The sequence below is a fragment of the Rana temporaria genome, chromosome 12 (genome assembly GCF_905171775.1).
Source record: "Rana temporaria chromosome 12, aRanTem1.1, whole genome shotgun sequence".
Taxonomy (NCBI): domain Eukaryota; kingdom Metazoa; phylum Chordata; class Amphibia; order Anura; family Ranidae; genus Rana; species Rana temporaria.
This window is the reverse complement of record NC_053500.1, coordinates 123,166,169-123,180,529: the sequence shown is the minus strand read 5'-3', so window position 1 is coordinate 123,180,529 and position 14,361 is coordinate 123,166,169.

The following is a 14,361-nucleotide window of genomic DNA, read 5'->3' as shown; positions in this document are numbered from 1 at the left end:
TGTCCGAGCGGCCGCCATCCCTCGCATGCGTCGAATGACTTCGACGCATGCGTGGAAGCATTGAACTGCCAGGGCCGCGCACGTCGCCGCGACAGGCACGGCCTCGTCGCTGCGTATCGAGCAGACCGTTTTCATCGTACATGTTTGCCCGTCTGTACGAGGCCTTAGACGTTGCATTACATAGGGTTTTTCATTACAATATACACTATATTACCAAAAGTATTGGGACACCTGCCTTTACACACACATGAATTTTATTGGCATCCCAGTCTTATGCCGCGTACATACGATCGGTTAAACCGATGAGAATGGTCTGATGGACCGTTTTCATCGGTCAAAACCGATCGTGTGTGGGCGTCATCGATTATTTAACCATCGGTTAAAAAAAAGCCAACTTGATTTAAATTAAACCAATGGATTCCTAACCGATAGAACAAAACCGATCGTTTGTAGGCACGACCATCAGTCAAATCAACCACTAGAGGGAGCTCTGGATTTGACTCGGCCTCATTCAATATGCTCAAAAGCTGATCAGATATCTGACACACATGGAGTGCATTATTTTCAATCAGTCGGTCAACTAATAAACTTGCATTATAAAGCCTCATACACACGATCGGACTTCCATCGGGCAAATCCGTGGATTTTTGTCCGAAGGGCGTTGGCCGTGAACTTGTTCTGCATACAGATGGCAGAACTTTTTCAGCCAACATACACAAAACCACATGTTTTTTCAGCTCTTTAGCGCCACCCTTTGGGCAACTTCTGCTAATGTTGTTTGATGGTTAGCATTGGTGTCTGCACTTTGGATTTTAGTCCGACGGACTTGTGTGCTCAAGATCGGATAATCCGACGGAACACATTTGTTGTCCGACAATTTGACAGCATAGCTATCCAACATTTGTTGTCGGAAATTCCAACAACAATTGTCCGATGGAGCGTACAGACGGTCGGATTATCCGACAAAACACATCCATCACACAATTGTTGTCGGATTATCCGATCGTGTGTGGGGGCCTTTAGAAGGAGGTATAAAGCACAAGCACTGTGTAGCACTGCAGGTTTCTTAGAACATTAACACACATTCATACAATAATTTGCATTGAGTTGATCTCATGTATATCTAAAAGTAATTAAAAAGACTATACATCCCCTTTAAGTGTTTTGCCCACTTACATAAATGTTGTTTTGTTCACAGATTTAGCAGGGAGTCAAGTCTTTGAAGATGTTTTCTTTACCAACTAATGTATCCGTATCCTGTTAAAATTAGAACAAAAAAGGCTCATTATTTCACACAAAAAAACACATTTATGAAATGGGGACACATTTGAGCCATTTCATAAATGAGCCTTGTTGCATCCCGGAGTGAATAATGGTTAACAAGCTTTGCATTTCTTTCCATTTTGCGTACTTTGTAGCCTGTGCAGGCTCCTGTCCCCTTCGCTCGTAGTTTGATTTATCAGAGTTAATGAGATGATAGTGGAAGGTGGGGGCATCCAGGGGAATAGGAGGATTTGGGAGAGAAGGGACGGCTCAGACACTCTACCCTGCACATTACTTCAGGGCAACTGGAAATTACTAATCACAAAATTGGACCAAATGTAAGTGCAGTGAAGGGAATTCGAGGCAAGGAGATACTAGATGGTAGGGAGAGGAAACTGACGAGGTGGAGAGAAGTGCCAGGCTACATGGAGGAGACAAAAGAAGGATTGGAGTCATTTGTGAAAACAGGAGCCCAGAAAATAAAGAGAACCATTCCTTAAAGGGGTTGTAAAGGTACAATTTTTTCCCCCCTAAATAGCTTCCTTTACCTTAGTGCAGTCCTCCTTCACTTACCTCATCCTTCCATTTTGCTTTTAAATATCCTTATTTCTTCTGAGAAATCTTCACTTCCTGTTCTTCTGTCTGTAACTCCACACCGTAATGCGAGGCTTTCTCCCTGGTGTGGAGTGTCGTGGTCGCCCCCTCCCTTGGACTACAGGAGAGTCAGGATGCCCTCTAACACACAGCTCCTTTCTCTATCTGCAAAATAGAGAGCGTCCTGACTCTCCTGTAGTCCAAGGGAGGGGGCGAGCACGACACTCCACACCAGGGAGAAAGCCTCACATTACTGTGTGGAGTTACAGACAGAAGAACAGGAAGTGAGGATTTCTCAGAAGAAATAAGGACATTTAAAAGCAAAATCAAAGGATGAGGTAAGTGAAGAAGGACTGCACTAAGGTAAAGGAAGCTATTTATAAAAATAAATGGTACCTTTACAACCCCTTTAAAGCGGTTGTATAGTCGAAAAAAAAATGTTTTGTGCCACCTGTAAGGCAAAAGGCATAATGAGCTAGTATGCACCGCATACTAGCTCATAATGAAATACTTAACCACTTAAGCCCCGGACCAATATGTGGTATAAAGACCCAAGGGGTTTTTACAGTTCGGGACTGCGTCGCTTTAACAGACAATTGCGCGGTCGTGCGACGTGGTTCCCAAACAAAATTGGCGTCCTTTTTTCCCCACAAATAGAGCTTTCTTTTGGTGGTATTTGATCACCTCTGCGGTTTTTATTTTTTGTGCTATAAACAAAAATAGAGCGACAATTTTGAAAAAAATGCAATATTTTTTACTTTTTGCTATAATATATCCCCCAAAAACATATATAAAATGTTTTTTTCCTCAGTTTAGGCCGATACGTATTCTTCTACCTATTTTTGGTAAAAAAAAATCGCAATAATCGTTTATCGGTTGGTTTGGGCAAAATTTATAGCGTTTAAAAAATAGGGGATAGTTTTATTGAATTTTTATTTTTTTTATTTTTTTTACTACTAATGGCGGCGATCAGCGATTTTTTTAGTGACTGTGACATTATGGCGGACACTTCGGACAATTTTGACACATTTTTGGGACCATTGTCATTTTCACAGCAAAAAATGCATTTAAATTGCATTCTTTATTGTGAAAATGACAGTTGCAGTTTGGGAGTTAAACACAGGGGGCGCTGTAACATTTAGGGTTCACTGTGTGTGTGTTTACAACTGTAGGGGGGTGTGGCTGTAGGACTGACATCATCGATCGAGTCTCCCTATAAAAGGGATCACTTGATCGATGCGCCGCCATAGTGAAGCACAGGGAAGCCGTGTTTACATACGGCTCTCCCCGTTCTTCAGCTCCGGGGAGTGATCGCGACGGGGCGGCTATAAACGAATAGCCGCGCCGTCGTCCCGGATCGCTCCCCGAGGCTTACCAAACCGCCGCATGTACCGGGGGGGGTCCCGATCGGACCCCCGACCCACGTCAAGCAGAGGACGTACAGGTACGTGCATGTGCCTGTTCCGTGCCATTCTGCTGATGTATATTTACATGAGGCGGTCCTTAAGTGGTTAACTTAGAACAAGGTGTCGGTATCTCTGCCGGACCACGCCGAGGGATATGACATTCTGCCCCGGCGTATCTTCCAAGTATTGCGGCTCCAGCGCTGTGAGTGGTTGGAGCCACGATGTCGTCACTCCCGTGCGAATGCGCGCGACTTTTACACACACAGCTCCCGGTCCTCGCTCTGTAACGAGCGATCGTGTGTGCCCGGCGGCGATCGCGCCCCGCCGGGCATGCGCACGGGAGTCGGGGGAGAGCGGGGGCCTGCGCGAGAGCCGATGTATAGCTACGGGCTCTCGCGCAGGTGAGCCGGCGGCTGGTCGGCAAGCAGTTAAATGCGTTTTTTGATGCACACAAAAAAACGTACTGGACTGCATGTGGTGTGAACTGGTCCCAAAACCATCAGATTTCACACCTATGCATTGCAGTAACCCGGAATAAAACTCATGTATTGCATGTAAATTAAACAATCTATGGTGCCATTTATTATGAAGAGAGTGTACCTTTAAATAAGTACCATGTTACAAGCGCCATATAATTATCTCACATATAATTGTGTGAAGTGAATTGGAAAATAGATACTTATAGTAATCCCACTCATTGTACATGAGGACGTGTTCTAAGATGTATCTAAAGTCAAAACATATTTTAGGGGGGTAAAGTAGGATAGGATTAAAACCCTGTGAAGGTGTTTCTGCTTCAATACATTTTCTTTAGATTTTTTATGAGAATAAAATAAAAGAACCGATATAAACATATTATAACAAAGTAGAAGATACAGTTCAAATATAAAAGGTGGTTATACAAAATATATACATTGGCCCAGATTCTCGTAGATCGGCGTAAAAATGGGCGGGCGTAACGTATCTGATTTACGTTACGCCGCCGCAAGTTTTTCAGGCAAGTGCTTTATTCACAAAGCACTTGCGTGTAAAGTTGCGGCGGCGTAACATAAATCACCCGGCGGAATTCAAATTCGGCGGGTAGGGGGCGTGTGTAGCATTTAAATGAAGCGCGTTCCCGCGCCGAACGAACTGCGCATGCGCCGTCCGTCAAATATCCCAGGGTGCATTGCTCCAAATGACATCGCAAGGACGTCATTGGTTTCGACGTGAACGTAAATGGCGTCCAGCCCCATTCACGGACGACTTACGCAAACGACGTAACTTTTCAAATTTCGACGCGGGAACGACGGCCATACTTTTTTTTTTAAGTGTATTTTTGTGCGTGTACTCGAGAGAGGAGCCAGACTGCAGGAGTTGGGAGTAGGCAGGCCTCCCCCAGAGGCAATCTGCCACCTTTCTCCATGCCCCGGGTGGCAATGGCGGGTGTGTGAAGGGGTCCTCCCACACAGCCTGCCCTACCTGCTCCGCTTTGAAGCCCAACGGGGCAGAGGGACTCCCTAAGGGAGTGAGAGGACTAGCCCGCTCAACCAGCCCCGTTAGTCCTTCGCCTCTCTTTTAGAGACCGCGTGGTCAAAGTGCGTGCATGTTAACCCAATTTTGAGTGCGTGTGTAGGTGTGGTGGTTTTTGTGGGAGGGGGGTGGGCGTACTAAGCGCAGGCTTACCTCGCATAGCACACCCACCGGGAGCCGGGCTGAGACCACCAAACTCAATTCACATGTAGCCGAGACCGGGATCCGAACCCCTAGCTGCAGAGGTGAATGGCTTGTCAGCGCAGTGCCAATCGCGTTGACGGCCATACTTAACATTGGTTGCGCCTCATAGACCCAGGGGCAACTTTACGCCGGGAAAAGCCTAACTTATTACTGTGTGTAGTTACAGACAGAAGAACAGGAAGTGAGGATTTCTCAGAAGAAATAAGGACATTTAAAAGCAAAATGGAAGGATGAGGTAAGTGAAGGAGGACTGCACTAAGGTAAAGGAAGCTATTTAGGAAAAAAAAATTGTACCTTTACAACCCCTTTAATAGAAACCCCTAAAAGTATTGGACTTCAGTAAACAACCAGCTTATTTCAGCAGAGCTGAAAGGCGAAAGGGCTACCTATGTCAAAAGAAGACGAGGGCTCCACCTGTTGGTTGGATAGAGGACTGCATAATGTTAATATGCAATATTGTATAGTTATGTCTAAAAATAAGAAATAACATTTTTTATTTCATAAATTTTTTTAAGTCCTGACCACAATTCCGAAAGAAAATATGTACAAAACCATTAAACGCTCCTTTTAAATTCTTGGAATGTGCAGAGCACAACGTGCAATAACCCTCTGCTGACTTCTTTGCTGTACCAGGATTTCTCCTGAGGATCCTGACTCTTTTGAACAACATATTTTAAATCATGTCATCATGGAATATGACTGAATGCTATACGCAAGAGCCCCATATGGTTTATTTTGCTCCAGATTTCATAAATCACCTTGACAAAAGGGAACTTATGGGCAAAGGGGTGGACATGGTGTCAGAAAAATATATTACATCAGAAAGTAAGAATAACTGGGAAAAAAGGTGAAAAATAGCATAACATGCCTCATATGCCATACGCTCACATCTTTTGTTGCCTTCCAGAGAAGTATTAGAACAAGCTGGGCAAAGCTGGTTAATTGGACTTAATTTATTAAAGAAAAATATTTCGGGCTAGATTCAGATAGCCCGCCGTAACTTTGTGCGGGCGTAGCGTATCTGAGATACGCTACGCCGCCGTAACTTAGTGAGGCAGGTTCTGTATTCACAAAGAACCTGCTCCCTAAGTTACGGCGGCGTAACGTAAATCTGCCGGCGTGAGCGCGCCAAATTCAAATTGTCAAGAGGTGGGCGTGTTTTATGCAAATAAAACATGACCCCACGTAAATGATGTTTCTAACGAACGACGCATGCGCCGGCCGTGATTGTATCCCAGTGCGCATGCTCCTAATCACATCGCAAATAGTCAATGCTTTTGAAGTGAACGTAATTTACGCTAAGCCCTATTCGCGAACAACTTACGCAAACGACGTAAAATTTGACGCTGTCCCGACGTCCATACTTAACATTGGCTATGCCTTATATAGCAGGAGTAACGTTACGCCGGAAAAAGCCTTACGCAAACGACGTAAAAAAATCCGCCGGGCGCACGTACGTTTCTGAATCGGCGTATCCAGCTCATTTGCATATTCTACGCTGAAATCAATGGAAGCGCCACCTAGCGGGCAGCGTAAATATGCACCATAAGATACGACGGCGTAGGAGACTTACGCCGGTCGTATCTTAGCAACATTTAAGCGTATCTCAATTTGAGCATACGCTTAAAGTTGCGACGGAGCGGATTCGGACTTACGACGGCGTATCTACTGATACGCCCGTCGTAAGTCTTACTGAATCCAGCCCTTCATGTTTTCATATTTTTCATATTTCATTGGTTAAAGCCCAATCACAGTCACAGAAAAGTATGGGCCAGATTCACCAAAGAGATACGACGGCATTTCTCCTGATACGCCGTCGTATCTCTGTTTCTATCTATGCGACTGATTCATAGAATCAGTTACGCATAGATATCCATAAGATCCGACAGGTGTAATTGTTTTACACTGTCGGATCTTAGGATGCAATACCGCGGCCGCCGCTGGGTGGAGTTCGCGTCGTAAACCAGCGTCGGGTATGCAAATTAGCAGTTACGGCGGATCCCCGACGGATTTTCGCGTTCTCTACGTCGTCCGTAGTCAAGTTTCCCGTCACAATTTTAGTCATTATTTGACCTGCCCTAACTTTAGTCAGCAATCGTATTGCTGTCTAAAGTATGGCCGTCGTTCCCGCGTCGAAATTTAAAATTTAACGTCGTTTGCGTAACACGTCCGGGAATACGGAAGTACGCTACGCGCGTCGCCGTTCGAAAAAATGACGTCACGGCGCGCAAAGCACGGCGGGAGTTAGGAAACGGAGCATGCGCAGTAGGTCCGGCGCGCCTAATTTAAATGGCACATGTCCATTTGAATTGGCCCGCCTTGCGCCGGAGGCCGCCGGCGTAGTTTTCATCGGAAGTGCTTTGTGAATCAGGCACTTGCGATTAAAACTTGCGGCGGTGTAACGTATCTACGATACGTTACGCCGCCGCAGTTCTATGTGAATCTGGCCCTATATGCTGTTTTTTGTGGTAAAATTAGGTGCCTCAGCTTATATTCGGGTCGGCTTATACTCGAGTATATACCGTAATCACAAAATATATGTACTCCATAGTATATACTGTAAAAAAAAAAATTGCTGTGCGCTTAAGTGTTTCGGGTTTGACTTAATGGACTCCAGCTTTATTTGAACTTTATATGAATTTTTGTTTGCACTTTATTTACATATAACAATATAACACTGTCACATGTGCACTTGCATCTTTGCACCTTTTCATTGATTGCGTATAATTCATTGCACTGATAGCACTTTAATCACATATTTGAGATTTTTGGTTTATTTGAATTTTTTCATTAATTACGTATTTTGTGTTATTGCGCTGATTGCACTTTATATGATTAGCGCCGCACTTCAATCATATAAAAGCCATGCATTGGTTGTTTATTGCCCGGTACATATAAATCGGCACTCAAATGCTTTTTTAATCTTTTTGATTTTCAATTCACATCATGCTCTCCAACAGAGAGCTCATAAATGAGCTATTATTTTAGACTCTTAATGGGATGAAGGATAATCCCTCTATTGATCAAGGAGCCAATCCTCTCACATTTCTAAATAAGGCTGGGAATTCATTCCCCACTGGAAATGAGAAGCCAGGGTTTGGGGTATCCTTGTGTACATAGAGATGAGGAAATCAATAGGGATAGTCACTCTGATTAATACACTTTGGCTAACTTATGAATAGGAATAGAGTGATGAGATGAGCTGCTATTTACGGACAGACTTTATTACTTCAGCCGTTTCTGGATGACAGACAAGTCTCTGTGAGATATGACAGACAGTCCCGATTCATTATTTTTTATGAGTGTACACATATTAACCACTTGCTTACTGGGCACATATACCCCCTCCTGCCCAGGTTAAATTTCAGCTTCCGGCACTGCGTCGCTTTAACTGACAATTGCGCGGTCGTGCGACGTGGCTCCCAAACAAAATTGACGTCCTTTTTTCCCCACAAGTAGAGCTTTCTTTTGGTGGTATTTGATCACCTCTGCGGTTTTTATTGTTTGCGACAATTTTGAAAAAAAATACAATATTTTTTACTTGTTGCTATAATAAATATCCCAATTAAAAAAAAATATATATTTCAATCTAGGCCGATACGTATTCTTCTACATATTTTTGGTAAAAAAAAAAATCGCAATAAGCCATTGTTTTGCGCAAAAGTTATAGCGCCTACAAAATAGGGGACAGAATTATTATTAATATTATTTTTTTTTTTACTAGTAATGGCGGCGATCTGCGATTTTTATTGGGACTGCGACATTATGGCGGACACATCGGACACTTTTGACACATTTTTGGCACCATTAACATTTATACTGCAATCAGTGCTATAAATATGCACTAATTACTGTATAAATGTGACTGGCATTGAAGGGGTTAACACTAGGGGGTAAGGAAGGGGTTAAATGTGTACCCTATATAATGTTCTAACTGTGGGGGAAGGGGGGTGACTGGGGGAGGTGACCGATGCTGTGTCCCTATGTACAGGAGATACAGATCGGTCTCCTCTCTCCCTGACAGGATGCTGTCATTGTGAGAGCCGGCAATGAGAAATGATCTCATATGTTTACATATGAGATCATCTCTCATTGGCCGCTCAGATCGCCTACCAAACGGCCACTCCGATTGGCCGTTCACCGCGATCTGTGATTGGCTGTGTCCAAGGGACACGGCCAGCACAGAAGTTCCCCGATGCACGCTCTGGAGCGTGCGCGGGGAACGAGGAAAGGGGCGGCCGTAAAAAGATGGCGTCCCAGAGAAGTAGAGCCACCCTGCGGCCGTATATAGTCATACGGCCGTTGGGAAGTGGTTAAAAGTGGCTACAGCAGTGGTGGCTGGTGCTCAAGATTTTTGGGGGGGCGCAAACAAACTGAATAATTCTGAAAAAATAACCCATCATTTGCAGCCTCACTGTGCCATCAAACGCAGCCACTGTGCCATCAAACGCAGCCACTGTGCCATCAAACGCAGCCACTGTGCCATCAAATGCAGCAACTGTGCCCATCAATTGCAGCCACTGTGCCATCAAACGCAGCCACTGTGCCATCAAACGCAGCCACTGTGCCATCAAACGCAGTCACTGTGCTCATCAATTGCAGCCACTGTGCAATCAAACGCAGCCACTGTGCCATCAAATGCAGCAACTGTGCCCATCAATTGCAGCCACTGTGCCATCAAACGCAGCCACTGTGCCATCAAACGCAGTCACTGTGCCATCAAATGCAGCCACTGTGCCCACCAATAGCCGCCACTGTGCCATCAAACGCAGCCACTGTGCCATCAAACGCAGCCACTGTACATACAACAACTCCTGAGGAAGCAAGCAGAGCTTGCAAAACGCGTCGAGTGCTAAAGATGTATATGTATATCATGTATCTCCAATACTGTATTGAACATATTTATGGTTACTAGCTGTATGCTTCATGATGTTTTTATGCTCATTTATGTTTATGTTTTTGGAATTTCAATAACTTCTAAATAATTTATTCCACTCACTTGTTATGTATGACCTCTATGATCAACTCATTTAAAGTCCCATGGGCTATCCTTTTTAGTCTTCACAGTTGAGTATGTCGGGTACTTGTTACTTAATTGTCAGGGACACGGTCGTCACAGTACTGGCAATGTTGCCCAGAACCTCCATGGATGCTCGCGGAGTGGTACGAGATGTGCACGAGCGCGTGCTGCGCATCAGCGTGCATTGACGTGCAACGGCGCGCAAGTGCAGTGACTGACGCTGGCGCCAATGGCCCTATTTAAGTCAGCCTGTGACTGCCGGACAGCGCTGGATTATCTCTTCAGTCTCCTGTGTTCCTTGACCTTGTTCCTTGATCCATGCTTATCTGTTATGACCCGGCTCGCCCTGACCTCACTTCCTGTTCTCCTAGTTTTGACCCTTTGGCCTGCTTCCGGACTATGCATCTGCTTCCTGACCACCCGGCTTGACCTTCGGCTTGTACCTGGACCCTGCTTGTGTATTATCTTAGCTCGCCTCTGTAACTGCTCTAGACTGACCTACCTGTGTTTGACCCCCAGCCTGGCTTCTGGTATCTCCGCTCATCTGTGTACAACAAAGCTCAGTTCTGTATGCTGCAGGCATAGCTCAGTGGCCAGCTCATCGGACTACAAGCAAGCACCTGGCCAATCGTGCTTCTGTGAGCACCGCGCTCCCTGTCCCCAACTCCAGGGTCATGCTGCACTCAGCCACAAGGGGAGCCCTCTTGGCATCTTGATCTCCATACTCGTTCCTGACAATAATGTTTTCTTCTAACACTTATGCAGAAACAAAAACTTCATGATGGTCCCGGAGGTCAACATATGGTTTTGTTTTGAATCAGCACAGAAAGGTAAAATATTATTTGGAAAAACAATTTAACATTTAGTGCTGCACTTGTTGTCAACCAAGGGTAATTGTATGCACATCCAAAGCATATGAACTAATTGACAATGATCAACAGTGGGAAGTCCAAACCAGATTGAAAGGGGTTGTAAAGGTACAATTTTTTTCCCCCCTAAATAGCTTCCTTTACCTTAGTGCAGTCCTCCTTCACTTACCTCATCCTTCCATTATTCTTTTAAATGTTCTTATTTCTTCTGAGAAATCCTCACTTCCTGTTCTTCTGTCTGTAACTCCACACAGTAATGCAAGGCTTTCTCCCTGGTGTGAAGTGTCGTGCTTGCCCCCTCCCTTGGACTACCGGAGAGTCAGGACGCCTACTAACACACAGCTACTTTCTCTATCTGCAACGTAGAGAGCGTCCTGACTCTCCTGTAGCCCAAGGGAGGAGGCGAGCACAACACTCCACACCAGGGAGAAAGCCTTGCATTACTGTGTGGAGTTACAGACAGAAGAACAGGAAGTGAGGATTTCTCAGAAGAAATAAGGACATTTAAAAGCAAAATGGAAGGATGAGGTAAGTGAAGGAGGACTGCGCTAAGGTAAAGGAAGCTATTTAGAAAAAAAATTTGTACCTTTACAACCCCTTGAAGCCGCCAGGGTGACAGGTCTGCCCTGGTGCTGAGGTGTTGGGAAGCCGCCATGAGAGATCCAAACTGTCAGAGGAGCTGTCAGATGCCTATGTCGCAGGAGCCAATCAGGAACACGTTTCTGAAGCTAGGTCCTGCCTCCATCAGCCTATAGCCTGGTTCGGACTCCACACGGGTGATCTCTTTGGACCTTGTTACATGCTAGTTTTACGTTGATGTTTCTCTATATTTATTTTGTTATACAATAAACATGCTACACTATTGGCAGCTTGGCGCCTCTCTTCTCCCCTTCCTTTCGCTTGCAGTATCTATTCCCAGGCCGCTCCAAGAGGCAACATTGCCTTTTCCAGCAGTGTCACCTACAGACTGTTTATTATTCCCAAGCATATACCTCCGGGATTATTCCTTAAGTGTATGGTTTATCCACAGATTTACCTCCATTATCAACCAGTTTCCATACCTTTCATATGTACAAACTGACATTTCACTGACCTTTTACCTTTTATTTTATTGTATTTTATTTTATCTCTCATACACTATTCAATTTTAATTTTAAATACAATTACCCTCGGATGACCGCAAGTGCAACGCTGAGTGTTAAAGCAGGATTCCGCTGCTGACTTTTAATAAAGACACTTACCTGTCCTAGGCGTCCACGATGGTGCACCCCCCCCCCCCGATGCCGGTCTCTCGATCATCGCAGGTCCCGCATCGCCATCCTCACTAAGGGAAACAGGCAGTGAAGCCTTGCGGCTTCACTGCCCGTTTCCTATTGCGCATGCTCGAGTCTCAAGCTGATTTGTTAATGGGCGGCTGCTCTCTGGGATTACACATGGTTCCCAGAAGGCAGCTTGCCCCGTTCACCAGAAGACACCGCGAGTAGGACGGAGGAAGAAGACCTGCCGCGGACGATGAAGAGGTAGATTACGGACTTGTGCATAGCAACCGCTATTTCTGGTAAGTAAATATTTTTTTTCCCCATTTTTTTTTGGGGGGGGGGGGGTTTAGGTTAAAAAAAAAAAAAATTGGAGGGTGGAATTCCACTTTAAGTAATTTTTCCAAATAATAATTTTACCTCTTTTGGTGAATATAGACAAAACCTTGTGTAGGTGACCTCTGAGCCATCATGAAGTTTTTGTTTCCGCAGGAGAAACTTCGAACGAAAATCCATGAGGCCTCGGATCGTTTTCATCGGACATGTCCGCTGGGATCATTTGGTCTGATGTTTCTGAATCGGCGTATATACCTAATTAGCATATTCCTTGCGTAAATATACAGAAGTGCCACCTAGCGGCCAGCGTAAATATGCAGCCTAAGATACGACGGTGTAAGACACTTACGCCGGTCGGATCTTAGGGAAATCTATGCGTAACTGATTCTATGAATCAGGCGCATAGATACGACCCCGCACACTCAGAGATACGACGTCGTATCCGGAGATACACCGTCGTATCTCCTTTATGAATCTGGCCCTGTGTGTGTATACTGTGTGTGTATGTGTATTCTGTGTGTATGTACTGTATATTGTGTGTCTGTGTGTGTGTATACTGTGTATGTATACTGCATGTGTGTGTATTCTGTGTGTATGTACTGTATATTGTGTGTCTGTGTGTATACTGTGTATGTATACTGCATGTGTGTGTATTCTGTGTGTATGTACTGTAGTGTATATTGTGTGACTGTGTATGTATACTGTGTGTGTGTGTGTGTATACTGTGTGGCCCCATAATCTACTGTATGCGTAGGATGCATTAAGGTGAAAACACATTTACCTTTACAACCCCTTTAAATTGCTTGATATAGCATGTTAATAGCCACCTTCAGCATCATTTTAGACTTTAGGCCGATGACCGAACCCCCAGGTGCCCACATGAAAGAGGCCTAAAAGAGATCAGAAATGGCTTCACAACCAGGCATTGGTCATTTTCAGATTTTCAGAAGCCGAGCTCAGCAATGGAACCATACACATTTCTTGTAGCACAAGTTCCCTTTAAATATATTTAGAGCATCTGCTGTCTTTTAATATAATCTGCTGCTGTGATTCCATATGTGGAGATTAGGTAGGCTGATATTGTGACTAATACAATGTATAGAGGAACGCTGAGTACATAATATTTACATGTGCAAACAGTTCAAAGTAAATATTTCTTGAGATGCATTTTATTGATGGCTTATGAAGATAGAAGAGAATGAAAAGAAATATTATTACACCTAAGTAAGCACATTCATGATCCAATTGTTCCTTCAAACCTAAACACTTGTCAGAAGAGAAAATCAAATGAATTTATTTATTGCTCAGTAATATTTTACCCAAAGCAAGTATTTTAGTTTTTGGTAGATGATAGAAAGATAAACCACCTGACCAGGGGCGGATTGACAACTCATGGGGCCCCCAGGCAATAGGAGATTATTGGGCCCCCGGGCAATAGGAGATTATGGGGCCCCCGGGCAATAGGAGATTATGGGGCCCCAGGCAATAGATTATGGGGCCACACAGTATACACACACACAGACACATACAGTATACATACACACAGACACATAATCAGGGCCGCCATTATTATGGGGCCCATTACACAGCTTCAGGCATGGGCCCCCTGGAGCAGAGAACTGGGGGGGTGCTTCCGCCTCAAATTGAGAAGCGGGGGGTTACCGCGAATTGTGAAGAGGGGGAGCCGCCGCTAATTGAGAAAATTGAGAAGCAGGAGGGGGGGGGCATGAATTGAGAAGCAGGGGGGGGGGTTGCCCTGGGGACCTCTGGGCTCCTTACAAAAAAATTAATAAAATTAAAATAATTATAAAAAAAAGGGGGTAGCCAACGGGTGCCCTGGGGACCTCTGGGCCCTTTAATAAAAATAGACAAGAAAAAATATGTATTAAAAAATAAATAAA